Below are 16,062 nucleotides of genomic sequence, written 5' to 3'. Positions count from 1 at the left end.
TATACAGGATTGACTTCCTTTAGGATTGACTGGCTTGAACTCCTTCCAGTCCAAGGGACTCTCAAGAGTCTTCTCCAGCATGACAATTCCAAAGCATCAATTTTTCAGCATTCAGCCTTCTTTATGGTCCTACTCTCACATCCTTACACAACTACTGAAAAAAACTATAGCTTTGGCTATATGCACCTTTATGGACAAAGTGATATCTCTGCTTTTCAGTATGTTGTCTAGGTTTATCATAGCTTTTTTTCCAAGGAGAAAGCATCTTTTAAGTTCATGGCTGCAGTAATTGTCTGCAATGAATTTGGAGCCCAAGAATATAAAATCTGTCACTGTTTAAACTTTTTCCCCTTCTATTTGCCATGAGGTGATGGGACCAGATGCCATCATCTTCATTTTTTGAATGTGGAGTTTTAAGCCATCTTTTTCACTCTCCTCTTTCATCAAGAGGCTGTTTAGTTCCTCTTTGCTTTCTACCATAAGGGTGGAGTCATCTGAATATCCGAGGTTATTGATATTTCCCCCGGCAATCTTGATTCCAGCTTATGCTTCATCCAGCCCAGTATTTCACAAGATGTACTCTACATAGAAGTTAAATAAGCAGAGTGACAATATGTAGCCTTGATGCACTCCTTTCCCAAATTTGAATCAGTCCATTGTTCCATGTCCATTCTAACTGTTGCCTCTTGACCTGCATATAGGTTTCTCAGGGGGCAGATAAGGTAGTCTGGTATTCCCATCTCTTTAAGAATTTCCCAGTTTGTTGTTATCCATGCAGTCAAAGGCTTTAGTGTAGTCAATGAAGCAGAAGTAGGTGTTTTTCTGAAATTCCCTTGTTTTGTCTGTGAGCCAATGGATGTTGGCAATTTAATCTCTGTTTCCTCTGGCTTTTCTAAATCCAACTTGTAAATCTGAAAGTTGTCAGTTCACATACTATTAAAACCTAGTTTGGAGGATTTTGAGAATTACCTTGCTAGCGTGAAATGAGTACAATTGTATGGTAGTTTGAACATTCTTTGGCATTACCCTTATTTGGGATTGGAATGAAAACTGACCTTTTCCAGTCCTGTGGCCACTGTTGCATTTTCCAAGTTTGTTGACATATTGAGTGCAGCACTTTAACAGAATCCTATTTTAGTATTTGAAATAGCTCAGCTGGAATTCCATCAGCTGCACTTGCTTTGTTCATAGTGATACTTCCCTAAGGCCCACTTGACTTCACACTCCTGGATGTCCAAGAAGGGTATCGAAGTTTCATACCCCAGGAACTAGAGGTTTTCTTGCAGAAAGTCACATCTTTCTGGGACTGTGCAGGCAAGAAAGTTGGAGGATGAAGAATGGTTCAAGTGAAGGAAGTGGGTGACCAAAGGCCCAGACTAGGAAGGTGCTGAATCTGAAAGCTGTCCCATCTGGCCAGATTTGCTAACATACAAGGTACCCCATCCTGAAAGGGAGGCTGTGGAGGAGAGCTGGGAATGAGGAGCCAGTTCTCTAATGAGCTGAGCTTTATAAGAGAGATTCACATAGTGACACAACCAGTTGGTATTTTAGAATGTTTATTCTCAGATGAGTATAGAGAAGAAATTGCAGGGGGAGGGACCTCAGAGCAGAGAAATGGGGCCTCAGTAAGAGGATCCAGGCTACAGTCTCTACTGTCTGAGCCGGCTGGCAGGGAGAGGCAGAGAGCAGAGCTATGCCAGAGCCCACATATCACTTCCAGCGCCTGAAGCACCAGGCCTCTGTGCAGTCAGCCTAAAGAGTGGCACACACTTTTTTCAGTGTCCCTGTCTGTCACCCAAACAGGAACATACGCCATGAGGTCAGAGCAGAGTCAGGTGTCCTTCTTCCTTATTGGCTGCACAACTGGAAAATAGATTTGTGACAATTTCCTGTCTCCCTTCTTTCTCATGAAACATGATTTGTTCAGAGAGGCCAAGTGCCTACTATGCTTCTTCTTGCAGATTTCCTTGCAGTCTATGTGGCCCTGTGATGTATTCTAACCAGGGAGAGGTCCGTCTACTTGTTGGAGTTAAAAAGAGAAAAAGATCCAGGGGAAAAAAAAAAAAGCCACACATTTTTTTCCCTCTGCTCTTGAGGCTCCTTCCTGTCTGTAAAGTGCACACACTGCCTGGAGGTGGAACAGCCACCTTAAGACCTGGAAATAAAACCCCAGTGGTGATGATAATGATGATGGAGAAAGGAAAAAATGGGAAGCTGAGTCACTGCTGACTTAATGAAACTGCCTCACTAGTCCGCTCTGTCTCCTGCAAGGGTGGCTCTAATGAGAGAAAAATCAGCATTTGTTTGAATAAGCCCTTGCAGTCAGTTTCTTTGACATTCAGCTGAAAACAGCCATAACTAAACCAGCCATTTTCTTTGCCATTTAACAGAGCCCTCTGGTGTTCCTTTTTAATTTCCTTTTTTATTGAAGTAGTGTGTGTGTGTGTGTTTAGTCCCTGAGTCATGTCCGACTCTTTGTGACCCCATGGACTGTAGCCCACCAAGCTCCTCTGTTCATGTAGTTCTCCAGGCAAAAATACTGGAATGAGTTGCTATTTCCTTCTCCAGGGGATCTTCCCAGCCCAGGGTTCAAACAAACCCAGGTCTCCCACATTGTGGGCAGATTCTTTACCATCTGAGCCACCAGGGAAGCCCATTAGCTCTTCCCACTGAAGGAGTATAATGAATGATCTCTCATTGAACACATGGAGATCCACCTCAGTTTTCCGGGCAGAGCTTTGTAAGGTAAACATTCAGGGTGATATCCTCAGGGTCCTCTGTGAAGCTGGGTTAATCTGTCTCCAGAAGTATTTGTAGAATTATTTGGTCCCTTTCAGAGCCCTGGCCATTAACAGTTTTCACTGTCACAAAGGGAGAATCAAAGCAAGTTTAATTTATTCAGGTAAATAAACTCTCTCATTTCCACAAAGTAATAAAAAGGAAAAAAAGAAGACAAGGCTTAACTTACCAATTAAACTTGACCTGTTGTTCAGTCATGTAGACAGGCTGTTTCAAAGACCTAGTCTTATTCTTGGAGTGTTACAGACCCTGCGTGAAGCCTCTGCCCTCCCACCTCCCTAATCCAGTATAGAACAGGATTCATGCGTAATACTCTTCACTCACTCACATGGTTCTTGTTTCACTAAACACTCACTAAGTGCCTGTACTAGTTGCTCACATTGGACTGACTTAGAAATCAAAGACGAAAAAGTCCCCATCCCTGACTCCAAGGAAGGGACAATGTTCTGGCGGGTGGGGGGGCCGCATTTAACAAGCCACCCTTTACACAAACCCCTGCACAGTGCAGCAGGACCAGGAGGAGAGGTGGGAGGCTCTAGTTGGAGATTAGCAAAGTGTCTGTTGAGGATATGGCACTTGAGTGAGTCCTGGGTGTGCCTCAGTGTTTGCCAGAGGGACAGAGAAGAATGTTCACATCAGGCGCAGAGAGCCACCCAGTTGGGAATCGAACATGGCATGTGAGGAAGGAGCTGAGGCTGCTTGGATGGAGATGAGGAGCCACAGACACAGGAAACAGGGACATGATCAGATGCAAATCTAGGTGTTAGAAGGATCATTCTAGGACTTACCTGGCAGTCCAGTGCTTAGGACTCCATGCTTCCAAAGCAGGGGGCATGTGTTTGATCTCTAGTCAGGAAACTAAGACCCTGCATGTTGTTGTTGCTTTGTTGCTCAGTCATATCCAACTCTTTGGGAGCCTGTAGACTGAAGCCCACCAGGCTCCTCCATCCATGGGATTTCCCAGGTAAGAATACTAGCATGGGTTGTCATTTCCTTCTCCAGGGGATGTTCCCAACCCAGGAATCAAACCTGCTTCTCCTGCATTGGCAGACCAATTCTTTTCTCACTGAGCCACCAGAGAAGCCCCAAGATCCCACATGCCACAGGGCAAAAAAAAAAAAGAGAAGGGTCATTCTAGAAGCATTATTTTAGAAGTTTTTTTTTTTTTTTTAATGAATCTAAACAGACCTTTAATGCAGTGTGGTTGGACCTAAAGGGTGAATGGTCTAGGGCACTGGGGACAGAAGTCAAGCCATCAGTAGGCCGTCTGAGACTGCTACTGGTGGTAGCCACCCTGGCACATGTAGCCCTCATTTATCTGGTAGCCATATTTCTGGTCTTGGAAGTAGCCACCATAGGTACCCTGCTTGTGGTCAAACACCCGCTTGTTCTCCACCAGGCTGCCCAGCTTCTCAGCCAGCTACAGGGCCAGGTTCTGCTGGGCAGTGGGCTCTATGCAGTGCATCACCATGGTCTGCGATGGCTGGTCCAGAGAGCCGTCAACTCCTCGTTAATGATCATCTTGCTAATGATGGAGTGTACCATTGGCGGGTCTAGCTCAAACATGTCGGACAGCATCTCCATGCTGATGGAGTCGTAGACACGGCTATAGGTGAACAGGTAGGTCCACAGTGACTCTTCTGGATCTTCCTAACCAGCATGGTTCTGAGTTTGTCAGCCTCTGGGGAAAGGCCCCACACTTTGCCATTCATTCATCTTCTCATTGATGATAGAACTGCAGCAGGTTTTCCAGCCACCCATCTTCATGGCCTTGGAAGCAGCAACCACATGCTCCCTCATGGACTCCAGGGGGCCCAGCAAGGGCTGCCATTCGCCCACCCACAGTTGGTGATGGAACTGCTTGCTGATCATGCGTCAAGGGGTGTCACTCTCGTGGGCGGCCATGTAGGGGATCTCCAGGAGCATGGCCGACACCAGGTAAATACCTTCCGGCAGTCCCAGGTTTATGTGCAGGTGGAAGGGCACCTGCTGGCGCCGCTCCACCTTCTCCTGCTCCTGGTTGCGCTCCTTCAGGCTGCGCAGCAGCAGACCCTGGCCCAGAAGCTCCTTGGCCTGGCTGCTTGACTGGATGTCCAGCAGGGCGTTGTGCTCATCCTTGGTCAGGCCTTGGCGGAAGGCACAGATGCCCAGCTGCACCATGGTGTGGTTGTACGGGATCTGGACTGGTGGGTCTGCATGCTAGATGTCCTGCAGGTGGCTCATGAGCATGAGGTCCCGGGCCTGGTACCAGCGGGAGTGCAAGGCGTGATGGGAGATATGGCAGAGGATGGTGCACGTGCAGTTTCGGTCTGTGCGGTCCTTGGCATAGATGTACTTGCACAGTCTCTCCATCAGCACAGCTGAGTCCTCACCCTTATTTTTGGCCTGATCTTGCTCAGTCCTCAGCGGGGGTAAGCGACCGCTGATGGGCCTTGTAATCAAACTTGTAGTAGGTGTGGAGAATGGGCCTCAGGTAGACACAGCAGATCTCCTCAGTGGTGCCCTTCTCCTCCAGGTAGCACTGCACACGCTCAATGATGGTATACACCTGGGCCTCGTCCTTCAGGTGCTCCACGTACTCTTGGGAGTGAGGATCAGTGTTCTGCATTATTTTGGTAAATTCTTCATCCATTCGTTCCACCAGAGTGAAGATGCAGCCACAGACACACAGTGACTGGTCTGTGTTATGCATGTTCTCACTCTCTTCCAGAATGTTCTCTCTGACAAAGATGTTGGGATTTGCAAACAGGATGTTCATCAGCTCATTGATGCAGTCCATTCTCTTCTGCCACATCTCAGGCTTCATGTATGTGGCCAGGTTGGGGTTGTAGTCATAAAGAGAAGTGGTGATATTGAACTTGATCTTGATGATGATGCCCTCTCCTAGGTTGTTTTCAGAGGTAATCTGAACCAGCAACTGAAGTGGCTCAATTTGGGCTGCACGATCAGTTCTTTTCTTGCCTCGTGCCTGTAGGATATCATTCAGTTTCTTGATGACAACAGCGTGGGTGATCTTAGTTCCCTTGGCAAACATTTTTGGCTTTTCCTTAATGAGGGGCACTCCACCTCAGACATGAGATCTCTCACTGGGCAAAGAGAAATGATTTATTTTTGCCATCCAAGTTTGAGATCATGGGACCTTAAACTTCCAAAAGTAGAAGTTATGTGTCTGAAAATAAGAGCAAATTTTTAAAATATGAAGAGCATAAATGAAGAAACTTTAGCTAATGATGAGAAGCAGGAGATAAGAAAAAGGCAGTTCCAAGGAAAAGTACCAAATTTCTTTTTGGCATGCTGAATTGATTGTGATTCTCTTCTCTGAAACTGGAAATAGAGAGGAGTAAGTTTGAGGGAGAAAGGTTTTCAACCTGGCTTTAGGCTGGGCAAGGATGTGCTACAGTGCAGAGGTGCATCTGAAGGGAGACAGAGTTGCCTTCAAGCCCCAGTTCTGCGGGGCAGGAGCTCTGTGGCCTTGCTTCTTCCCTTCACCTTCCTGAGCAGTGAATCCATCTCTAAAAGGAGCGCCACTGTTTATTCCTTGTAGAAGCAGTTTTTCCAAACTTGCATGTAAGAGCCTAACTGTCTCATCACTAATGGTTGTTACCATCGTTACCTTGATGATGAAGTTCCTACATGAAATCCAGGTGAAATTCTTCCGTGGTTGTTGGAGAGCAGATATATTAGTGCATCTGTGTTTCTGTACTCCTGGCATCAAATAAATGTTTGTTAAATTTAAGTGAATCTAATAATAAGAGGGATGTGGTGATGGGCAGGAAAGGACACACATCTGCAAGGAAGGAAATATTAATTTATAAATTGCTTTGTGCCGGGCAAGTTTATATGCATTTTCTGATTTTAGTTTTGTTTGAACCCAATGCTTTTGTCCTGAATTCAACTAATAAGAGAACTAACATTCAGGAATATTCATTGTATTACTCTCTAAAAATGTGTTACTATATCTCTGATCAATAACACATATTATGTGTCTTTGGTCTATATTGTGTTAAGGGGCTTTCCCAAGGTTGTACAGCCAGCAGGCCCTTAATAGGAATTGAGTCCTTATTGACAACAAAGCCAAGCTGACAGTCACCATGCTGGTAGGTGTACTTCCCCCTTTCTCTATTCTTCCTTTGCCCATTTGCCACCAAACCCTTTGAAGGGGAAGTTACACAGTCAAACCGGTCTGTTGTGCACGGTGGCATACGGTCCTGGGAGAGGTAAAAGGAACACAGGCCTGTGACGGAGCTGTCAGCACCCGGTCACAGGTGTGGTTCCAAGTGCAAGCATAATTTTTAGAAGGTCTAGGAAGAGTGTAGTATTTGTTCTGGAAAATAAACCAAATAAGGTTTTTTAAAAACACGGTGGTTCCTTCATCCAGTAATAAATGCCCTGCAGGCCATGTGTCTCTCCTTCCTGCTTAGGGGACTGCGTCTCAGATGCTCTTGGTCTCAGCTGTAGCAGGAGCTGAGACAGCCAAGCCCTCTGCCTTCTGCCTCTGCTGAGTCAGCGGGTGAACTCACTGCTGTGCAGGAGCCAGTGGTCAAGTGAGTGCTTTTTTTTTTTTTAATTATGTGTCACTCCCTCTATCACATTTTTACCTGTATGACATCACTGACTGGTAAATGGCAGCAACCTTTGACCTTCCTTTGAAGATCAAGAAAGCAGGACGGACATGCAGCTATTCAGGCACCAGAGTCTGCCCTGGCAGCCTCTGTGCACAGCCGCCTTCAGTGACCCCCCATGCACACGGTCACCACAGGGGTGTGGATAGAGCTAGTCCATTGCTGGTGACTCTGACTCAGTCTTGGGTGAAGCCCCTGAATTTGCATTTTTAACAAATAAACACATATGCTAAAACAGGCCTTTCAGAGACCACATTTTGACTAATGCTGACCTACTGTCTTCTCGGATCTCCCTAAGTTTTATAGATAGCTGATTTTCCAGAGAACTTTAGTTTTTAATTCTCGTTCCTCCTGTGTAACCCTGAGCAGTGGAATCAGCCTCTTGACTCTGTGTCTCTCCATTTGTAGTAGAAGCTAAGCATTGTCCACACAAAATCCAACCCTTTGTTTCTTATTTATAAACAAAAGCGTGCGTTACTTCTATATTGTATTCAGTTTATAATGCATTTCTCAGTGAACTCATTATTTTTGATGATAACCAAAATAAACAAACTGCCAGAGAGGTCGGTCCTCTTTTCAGAGGGGACAAATAGGAAAACAAGGCTTGGAGACTTAAGAACAGCTGGTAAGGGCAGGACCTTTCTTAAGCCTGTATCTTCTGACTTTGTTTTTCTCACTTTGTTACATTCTGTCACCAGAAGCATTTCTCAAAATTCTTACCCCAGATGTTTTTAACTAAGAAGCAAAGGCATGCTGAGTTCTTGCAGTGCCCCAGGAAGCTTTGGTCAATCTCAAGGGAAAATTCTGGAATGTTTTCTCTATTCTTCATAGTAAAGCACCTGACTTCTACAGAATGTTCTGTAGACATTGTTAGGTTTATCATTTGGGCATCTTGGGAGCCACAGTTTGACCAAAGTATAACTTCTGCTCTAATTCCAATCAATCTCCTCCCAAGACACATCTTGAATGTGGGTTCCCATGACAGGATTAATTTAAGAGTTTTCCTGGCTAGGAACATATTTGTTTTTAATTTAATATAGAACCCCGGAGATTACAGTTGACCAAAACATCGCCGTGAACCTCTTTCCCCTGCCTTGTAAATCACAAAAATGTAAAGATTATCTCCATATGATTTATATGAAAATAAATTAAGTTCTGAGGTGGTTTTACAGATATAGAAGTATTTATTAACAGTTTGATCCTTATATATAATATGTTGAAAAAGCATATTCCCCAATTCTTTTATCTTCTGTATCTCTGAACACTGAAGTAAAAAAGTGTATTAAGGAATGTGAATATAAAGGGAACAATGGCTTTAAGGATTTTATTGTCCCAAGATTGTTCTTACACAACTGAAACAGAAAATAAAGAAGTGCTTTGAAAGAGAAGGGATATTCAGCTATAATAAAAGTAAACAAATTAAATAAATTAGACATGGCTCCTCTGTTTGAAGAAAAAAAAAACAAGAATCTTTCCTTAGGTATTTACATTTTCTTTTTCAAGAGAAAAGAGCAAAAGTTTACTTTCCAAATTGCTAAGTCCAAGCAAGAAGAGAAAGAAGCTAGATCCAAGAAAAATTACAATATATCACTAGATTTTTCCAATCAAAATCTGGGCCAAAATGGAATTTCAGGCAGGCTTCTATTCTACAAGCTATCTAAAATAAATAAAAAATACCTTTAAAACTTCATGATGCAAGTCTGCAGGAAAAGTAAGAGATAGGGAGATGGAGGGCATTTAGTCCCCAAATCATAGTGTGAAATTCAGAATAAAATAGTTGTCTCATTTAGGGTTGATTGAATAAAACTCACACAAACACAGTTTATCCCTTAATCAGTAGGCTCTGGATCCATGAACTGGCTCAATTCTAAAAAGTGGGTGAAAGGTTGTGAATTACTACTATGGCCGTCCTGGTAGACTTCTGCCCACTTCTGCTGGATTCTCTGCCTATGATTCAGCTCAAGCAGTAATCTTCTGCTTACTGGATATTATTCGAGCCAGCAAATTATAAGCATCAATATTCTGTTTCTGAAGAGAGGTACTATGTATGAGACTGTCCTAAGTAGGTGCAGAAAATATGAGAAAATTGCATGAGCAAGTGTCCCAGACCCACTCTTGCTGCTTTGTGGTCTTTTCCTCAGTTCCCATCTGTGACTTAGTGGGAAATTCCTCATGACCAGTATAAATTAGTTAGCCAAAGAGGGCAAAGTTCAGGCATAGTTTTCTGTTGTTGTTCTTGAGCATGATAAGCTGTGGTTGACTAGAAGTAGATGTAATGTTTTATAGACCATTCAAAAATGTCTTTGTTAGATGTCTCTGAAGTGAAAGTTTCCCAGTAGTAATCATTATGGGCATATATCTGGTAGTCCATATTGTTTTGTAGAAAAATAATTTGAGGTATGCATTTATACCAAATAAGGAACTTTGGGTAATGTTTTTGGCCAGTTAAAAAGAATAAGGTTGGTGACAAGGTGATCTTTTGAAAGGGCGTTAGGATGGGCACATGGTGTATCCATAGTCTTTCTGGTACGTGAATGCCCACAAGGGGCATCAACTGCAGAAGATGCTCTCAACATGCTCAGTGAATGCTATAAGTAGGCTCACCTGTGGAAAATTACCCTCTTCAGGGCTGATATGGATGCAGCTTTGTTGTTTAGTCACTCAGTTGTGTCTGACATTTTGTGAGTTGGACTACAGCACGCCAGTCTTCCCTGTCCTTCACCATCACCTGGAGCTTGCTCAAACTCATGTCTACTGAGTTGGTGATGCCATCCAACCATCTCATCCTCTGTTGTGCCCTTCTCCTCCTTCCTCCTGCCTTTAATCTTTTCCAGCATCAAGGTATTTTTCAATGACTCAGCTCTTCACATCGGATGGCCAAGGACTGGGGATTCAGCTTCAGCACCAGTCCTTACAGTGAATATTCAGAGTTCATTTCCTTTAGGATTGATGGGTTTGATATCCTTGCAGTCCAAGGGACTTTCAAGAGTCTCCTCCAACACCACAGTTTAATAGCATCAGTTCTTCAGTGCTCAGCATTCTTTATGGTCCAACTGCCACATCCGTACATGACTACTGGAAAAATCATAGTTTTGACTATACATAACTTTGTTGGCAAAGTAATGTCTCTGCTTTTTAATACGCTGTCTAGGTTTATCAGCTTGCAAGGAGCAAGCATCTTTTAATTTCATGGCTGTAGTCACTGTCCACAGTGATTTTGTAGACCAAGAAAGTGAAGTCTGTCACTGTTTCCATTGTTTTCCTATCTGTTTGTCATGAAGTGAGGAAACTGGATGCCATGATCTTAGTTTTTTGAATATTGAGTTTTAAGCTAGCTTTTTTACTGTTCTCTTTCAACTTCATCAAGAGGCTTAGTTTCTCTTCGCTTTCTGCCATAAGGGTGGTATCATACGCATATCTGAGGTTATTAATATTTGTCCCAACAGTCTTGATTCCAGCTTGTGCTTCATCCAGTCAGTCTAGCATTTCTCATGATGTACTCTGCATTTAAGCAGAGGTACAATATACAGGCTTGACATACTCCTTTCCAAAATTTGAATCAGTCCATTGTTCCATTTCTGGTTCTAACTGTTGCTTCTTGACCTGCATACAGGTTTTTCTCAGGAGGCAGGTAAGGTGTCCTGGTATTCCCATCTCTTTAAGATTTTTCATGGTTTGCTGTGATCCATATATAGAATGGCTTTAACATAGTCAATGAAACAGAAGTAGATGATTTTTTGGAATTCTCTAGCTTTTTCTGTGATCCAGCGGATGTTGGTAATTTGATCTCTGATTCCTCTGCCTTTTCTAAATCTGCTTGTACATCTGGAAGTTCTTAGTTCATATACTGCTGAAGCCAAGCTTGAAGGATTTTAAGCATTAACTTGCTAGCATGTGAAATGAGTGCAAATGTGCAGTAGTATGAACATCCTTTGACATTGTCCTTCTTTGGGATTTTAATGAAAACACCTTTGCCAGTCCTGTGGCCATTGCTGAGTTTTCCAAATTTGCTGGTATATTGAGTGCAGCACTTTCACAGCATCGTCTTTTAGGATTTGAAATAGCTCAGCTGGAACTCCATCACCTCCACTAGCTTTGTTCATAGTGAGGCTTCCTAAGGCCCATCTGACTGTGCACTCCAGGTTGTCTGGCTCTAGGTAAGTGATCACACCATCATGATTATCCAGGCTATTACAATCTTTCTTGTATATTTAGTCTGTGCATTCTTGCCACCTCTTCTTAATATCTTTTGCTTCTGTTAGGTCAATACCATTTCTGTCCTTCAGTTTGCCCATCTTTGCATGAAATGTTACCTTGTTATCTCTAATTTTCTTGAAGAGATCTCTTGTCTTTCCCATTTTATTGTTTTCCTGTTTTCTTGCATTGTTCATTTAAGAAGACTTTCTGATCTCTCCTTGCTCTTCTTTGAAACTCTGCATTCAGATGGATATATCTTTCCTTTTCTCCTTTGCCTTTTGCCTCTCTTCTCAGCTATTTGTAAGTCTTCTTCAGACAACCATTTTGCCTTTTTGCATTTCTTTTTCTTAGGTATGGTTTTGATCAGTGCCCCCATACAATGTTACGAACCTCTGTCCATAGTTCTTTAGATATTCTATCTTCAGATCTAGTCTCTTGAATCTATTTGTCACTTCTGCTGTGTAATCATAAGGGATTTGATTTGGGTCATACCTGAATGGTCTAGTGGTTTTCCCTTTCTTCAATTTAATTCTGAATTTGGCAATAAGGATTTCATGATCTGAGCCACAGTGAGCTCCTGGTCTTGGTTTTGCTTACTGTATAGAACTTCTCCATGTTTGGCTGCAAAGAATGTATCAATCTTGTTTCCATATTGACCGTGTGGTGATTCACGCTTTGAAGGCCAGTATGATTTGATTACCGAACTTCCACAGGGCTGGAGAAATAGACTCTGGGAGGGCACAAACAAAACCGTCTGCACACCAGGACCCAAGGAAAAGGAGCGGTGATGGGACAACAGACTAAGAGACTTGCCTGTGAATACTTGGGAGTTTCCCAGGGAGGCTTGGGGATTATCAGGAGAGATCAGTTATTATCCACTCATCTAGTGGCAAATTGAATACTTTGATTACACCCCCTTTCCACCATGAGGACAGTAAATTTGTCCTCATGGAAATGGGTACATATTACATATAAAAAATTAGCTTTCTTTGTCTGCACAGCTTCTGCTAACATTGCTTGACCCCTTTAAAGATTTCTCTATTGTGGTATTTTGTGCAAAAGTATCCTGCTAAGGATTTACAAAATATCTGCTTCCTGCCCTATCTACAAGGGATAAAATCATAGTTCATCAGTGTAAGAGCTAAGATTGCTTCTCAGCCATTTAATATTTCTCTTCCCAGTGAACAGAGAGGCAGAGATTGATTTCTGTTAAGGAAGTTGGCTGCTGCTTTACAAAGTGAGTGAAGAGTTTCACATCTGAAATCTACTATTCTTTGTAGTAACTCTTAACAGTCCCATGACCATGGAAGGCTGTGGCAAAACAAAACAGAGTCTACAAATTCAGGGACTTCTAGGAGTAGGAGAAAACATTCCTTTGAGTAACAAAGGCTGATTAAAATATAGCCTTGAAGTGAAGATTGAATCAAGGCTAAAGCTTTTTTTTCCCCATTATTAAAACCCCTTGAAACAAAGTTTGATATAGTTCCATACATTTTGGCATCTAGTATTACTACTTAAGGTTTTGAAAGTTTATTAGTGATTTTTAAAGAATTGAATGAGGCTTGAAACATTAATCCAATTCAGAGAATATAAAGAAATACTATGCTGTAAAAAATAAAAATAAAATAAATAAATAAAAAGCAGAAAGTTAACGTGATACAGTATTATTAAGTAAAGTACAGAGTTTCTTCAAATTTCACAAAATTTTATGCTAATGTCCATTATTTGTTTTCATACCTCATTCAAGATCCTACATTGTATTTAGTTGCACTGAGCAGCTTCAGCTACATGCAATAAATTCTGGTAAATTCTCTTCGCATTTTTATTCTGTAACAAATATTTTCTAATTTTCCTTGTTCTGGCTTTTAGATACACCCATCAGTTCAGTTCAGTTGCTCAGTCGTGTCCGACTCTTTGCGACCCCATGAATCGCAGCATGCCAGGCTTCCCTGTCCATCACCATCTCCCGGAGTTCACTCAGACTCACGTCCATCGAGTCCGTGATGCCATCCAGCCATCTCATCCTGGGTCGTCCCCTTCTCCTCCTGCCCCCAATCTCTCCCAGCATCACAGTCTTTTCCAATGAGTCAACTCTTCACATGAGGTGTCTGAAGTACTGGAGCTTCAGCTTTAGCATCATTCCTTCCAAAGAAATCCCAGGGCTGATCTCCTTCAGAATGGACTGGTTGGATCTCCTTGCAATCCAAGGGATCCCTCAAGAGTCTTCTCCAACACCACAGTTCAAACGCATCAATTCTTTGGCGCTCAGCCTTCTTCACAGTCCAACTCTCACATCCATACATGACCACAGGAAAAACCATAGCCTTGACTAGGGGGACCTTAGTCGGCAAAGTAACGTCTCTGCTTTTGAATATGCTATCTAGGTTGGTCATAACTTTTCTTCCAAGGAGTAAGCGTCTTTTAATTTCATGGCTGCAGTCACCATCTGCAGTGATTTTGGAGCCCCCCCAAATAAAGTCTGACACTATTTCTACTGTTTCCCCATCTATTTCCCATGAAGTGATGGGACCAGATGCCATGATCTTAGTTTTCTGAATGTTGAGCTTTAAGCCAACTTTTTCACTCTCCTCTTTCACTTTCATCAAGAGGCTTTTTAGCTCCTCTTCACTTTCTGCCATAAGGGTGGTATCATCTGCATACCTGAGGTTATTGATGTTTCTCCCGGCAATCTTGATTCCAGCTTGTGTTTCTTCCAGTCCAGCGTTTCTCATGATGTACTCTGCATATAAGTTAAATAAGCAGGGTGACAATATACAGCCTTGACATACTCCTCTTCCTATTTGGAACCAGTCTGTTGTTCTATGTCCAGTTCTAACTGTTGCTTCCTGACCTGCATACAGATTTCTCAAGAGGCAGGTTAGGTGATCTGGTATTCCCATCTCTTTCAGAATTTTCCACAGTTTATTGTGATCCACACAGTCAAAGGCTTTGGCATAGTCAATAAAGCAGAAATAGATGTTTTTCTGGAACTCTCTTGCTTTTTCCATGATCCAGTGGATGTTGGCAATTTGATCTCTGGTTCCTCTGCCTTTTCTAAAACCAGCTTGAACGTCAGGGAGTTCATGGTTCACGTATTGCTGAAGCCTGGCTTGGAGAATTTTGAGCATTACTTTACTAGCATGTGAGATGAGTGCAATTGTGTGGTAGTTTGAGCATTCTCTGGCATTGCCTTTCTTTGGGATTGGAATGAAAAGTGACCTTTTCCAGTCCTATGGCCACTGCTGAGTTTTGCAAATTTGCTGGCATATTGAGTGCAGCACTTTCACAGCACCATCTTTCAGGATTTGAAATAGCTCCACTGGAATGCCATCACCTCCACTAGCTTTGTTCGTAGTGATGCTTTCTAAGGCCCACTTGACTTCACATTCCAAGATGTCTAGATACACCCATAGTTTAAAAGTAAACATTTAATTTCCCAAATACTTGGGGTTTTGAAAGTATCTTTGATATTAATTTCTCATTTTGATATTAGTTTCTCATTTAAATGTTCTCTCCTCTTTTTTTTTTTTTTCCATCCTTCTAGCTTTATTGAGGCTTTCAAAGGCTAAGTCAAAGATCTCTCTTGGTAAATACTTGGATTATTTTCAAGTACATTTTTATTAGGCTTCCCTGGTGGCTCAGATGTTAAAAATCTGCCTGCAATGTGGGAGATCTGGGTTCGATCCCTGAGTTGGGAAGATCCTCTGGAGCAGGGCATGGTGACCCTCTCCAGTATTCTTGCCTGGATAATCCCCATGGACAGAAGAGCCTGGCAGGCTACAGTCCCTAGGGTCACAAAGCGTCGGGCATGACTGAGCGACTAAGCACAGCACAATACATCTTTTGATATTGATTTCTAACACAATTCTACATTAATAAAAGAACAGACTCTGTTTGATTTCAATACCTTTAGACCATGAAATTTTTGCACCTTATTTTATGTCCCTGGATATGTTTCAGTGTCTCCTAGTTTATAGTCTATGGGAACTTGAATAGAATTTGTATCCTACTGTTGTGTGAAAATTGTATAAATCTTAATCATGTTGAACTGGTTTGTAGTGCTTTTCAAGTCTACTATATCCTTCTACTTTTCTGTATATTCCCTCTATTAATTTTTGAGAGTTTGACATTGAATCTTCAACTAAAAATCTTAACTTATCTACTTAAAAAATAATTGTAATATATAGTTGAACTATATGTTACTTTCTTCTGTATTTTTCAAGTCTCTTGTAAATGTATTATCTTGCTTCCATAGTTTAAAACATAAAAAATAAAGAGAAAAAAAATAAACAAACCTTGAATGGATTACAGTAGCACACAGTGAATCCTTTCAATTGGATAAACCAGTTCAGGGAAAAGAGATAAAAGGTATGGATCACCCACCTTGGCCTGATTGCCTAAGGCTTGTAATTAAGTTGAGAAAAAGAAAGCATAGGGCAGGAAA

General features: G+C 42.2%; 1 pseudogene; it reads right to left on the bottom strand.

Annotated features, from left to right (window-relative positions):
• Positions 1 to 4,054: 4,054 nt before the first annotated feature.
• On the bottom strand, positions 4,055 to 6,406 carry LOC138078539 (eukaryotic translation initiation factor 3 subunit C pseudogene; annotated as a pseudogene).
• Between the last annotated feature and the right edge of the window lie 9,656 nt (positions 6,407 to 16,062).

Source organism: Capricornis sumatraensis, chromosome 4, assembly GCF_032405125.1.
Source record: "Capricornis sumatraensis isolate serow.1 chromosome 4, serow.2, whole genome shotgun sequence".
NCBI classification, from domain to species: Eukaryota; Metazoa; Chordata; class Mammalia; order Artiodactyla; family Bovidae; genus Capricornis; species Capricornis sumatraensis.
The sequence above is the reverse complement of the archived record's forward strand: the minus strand, read 5'-3'. Positions and strand labels throughout refer to the sequence as shown.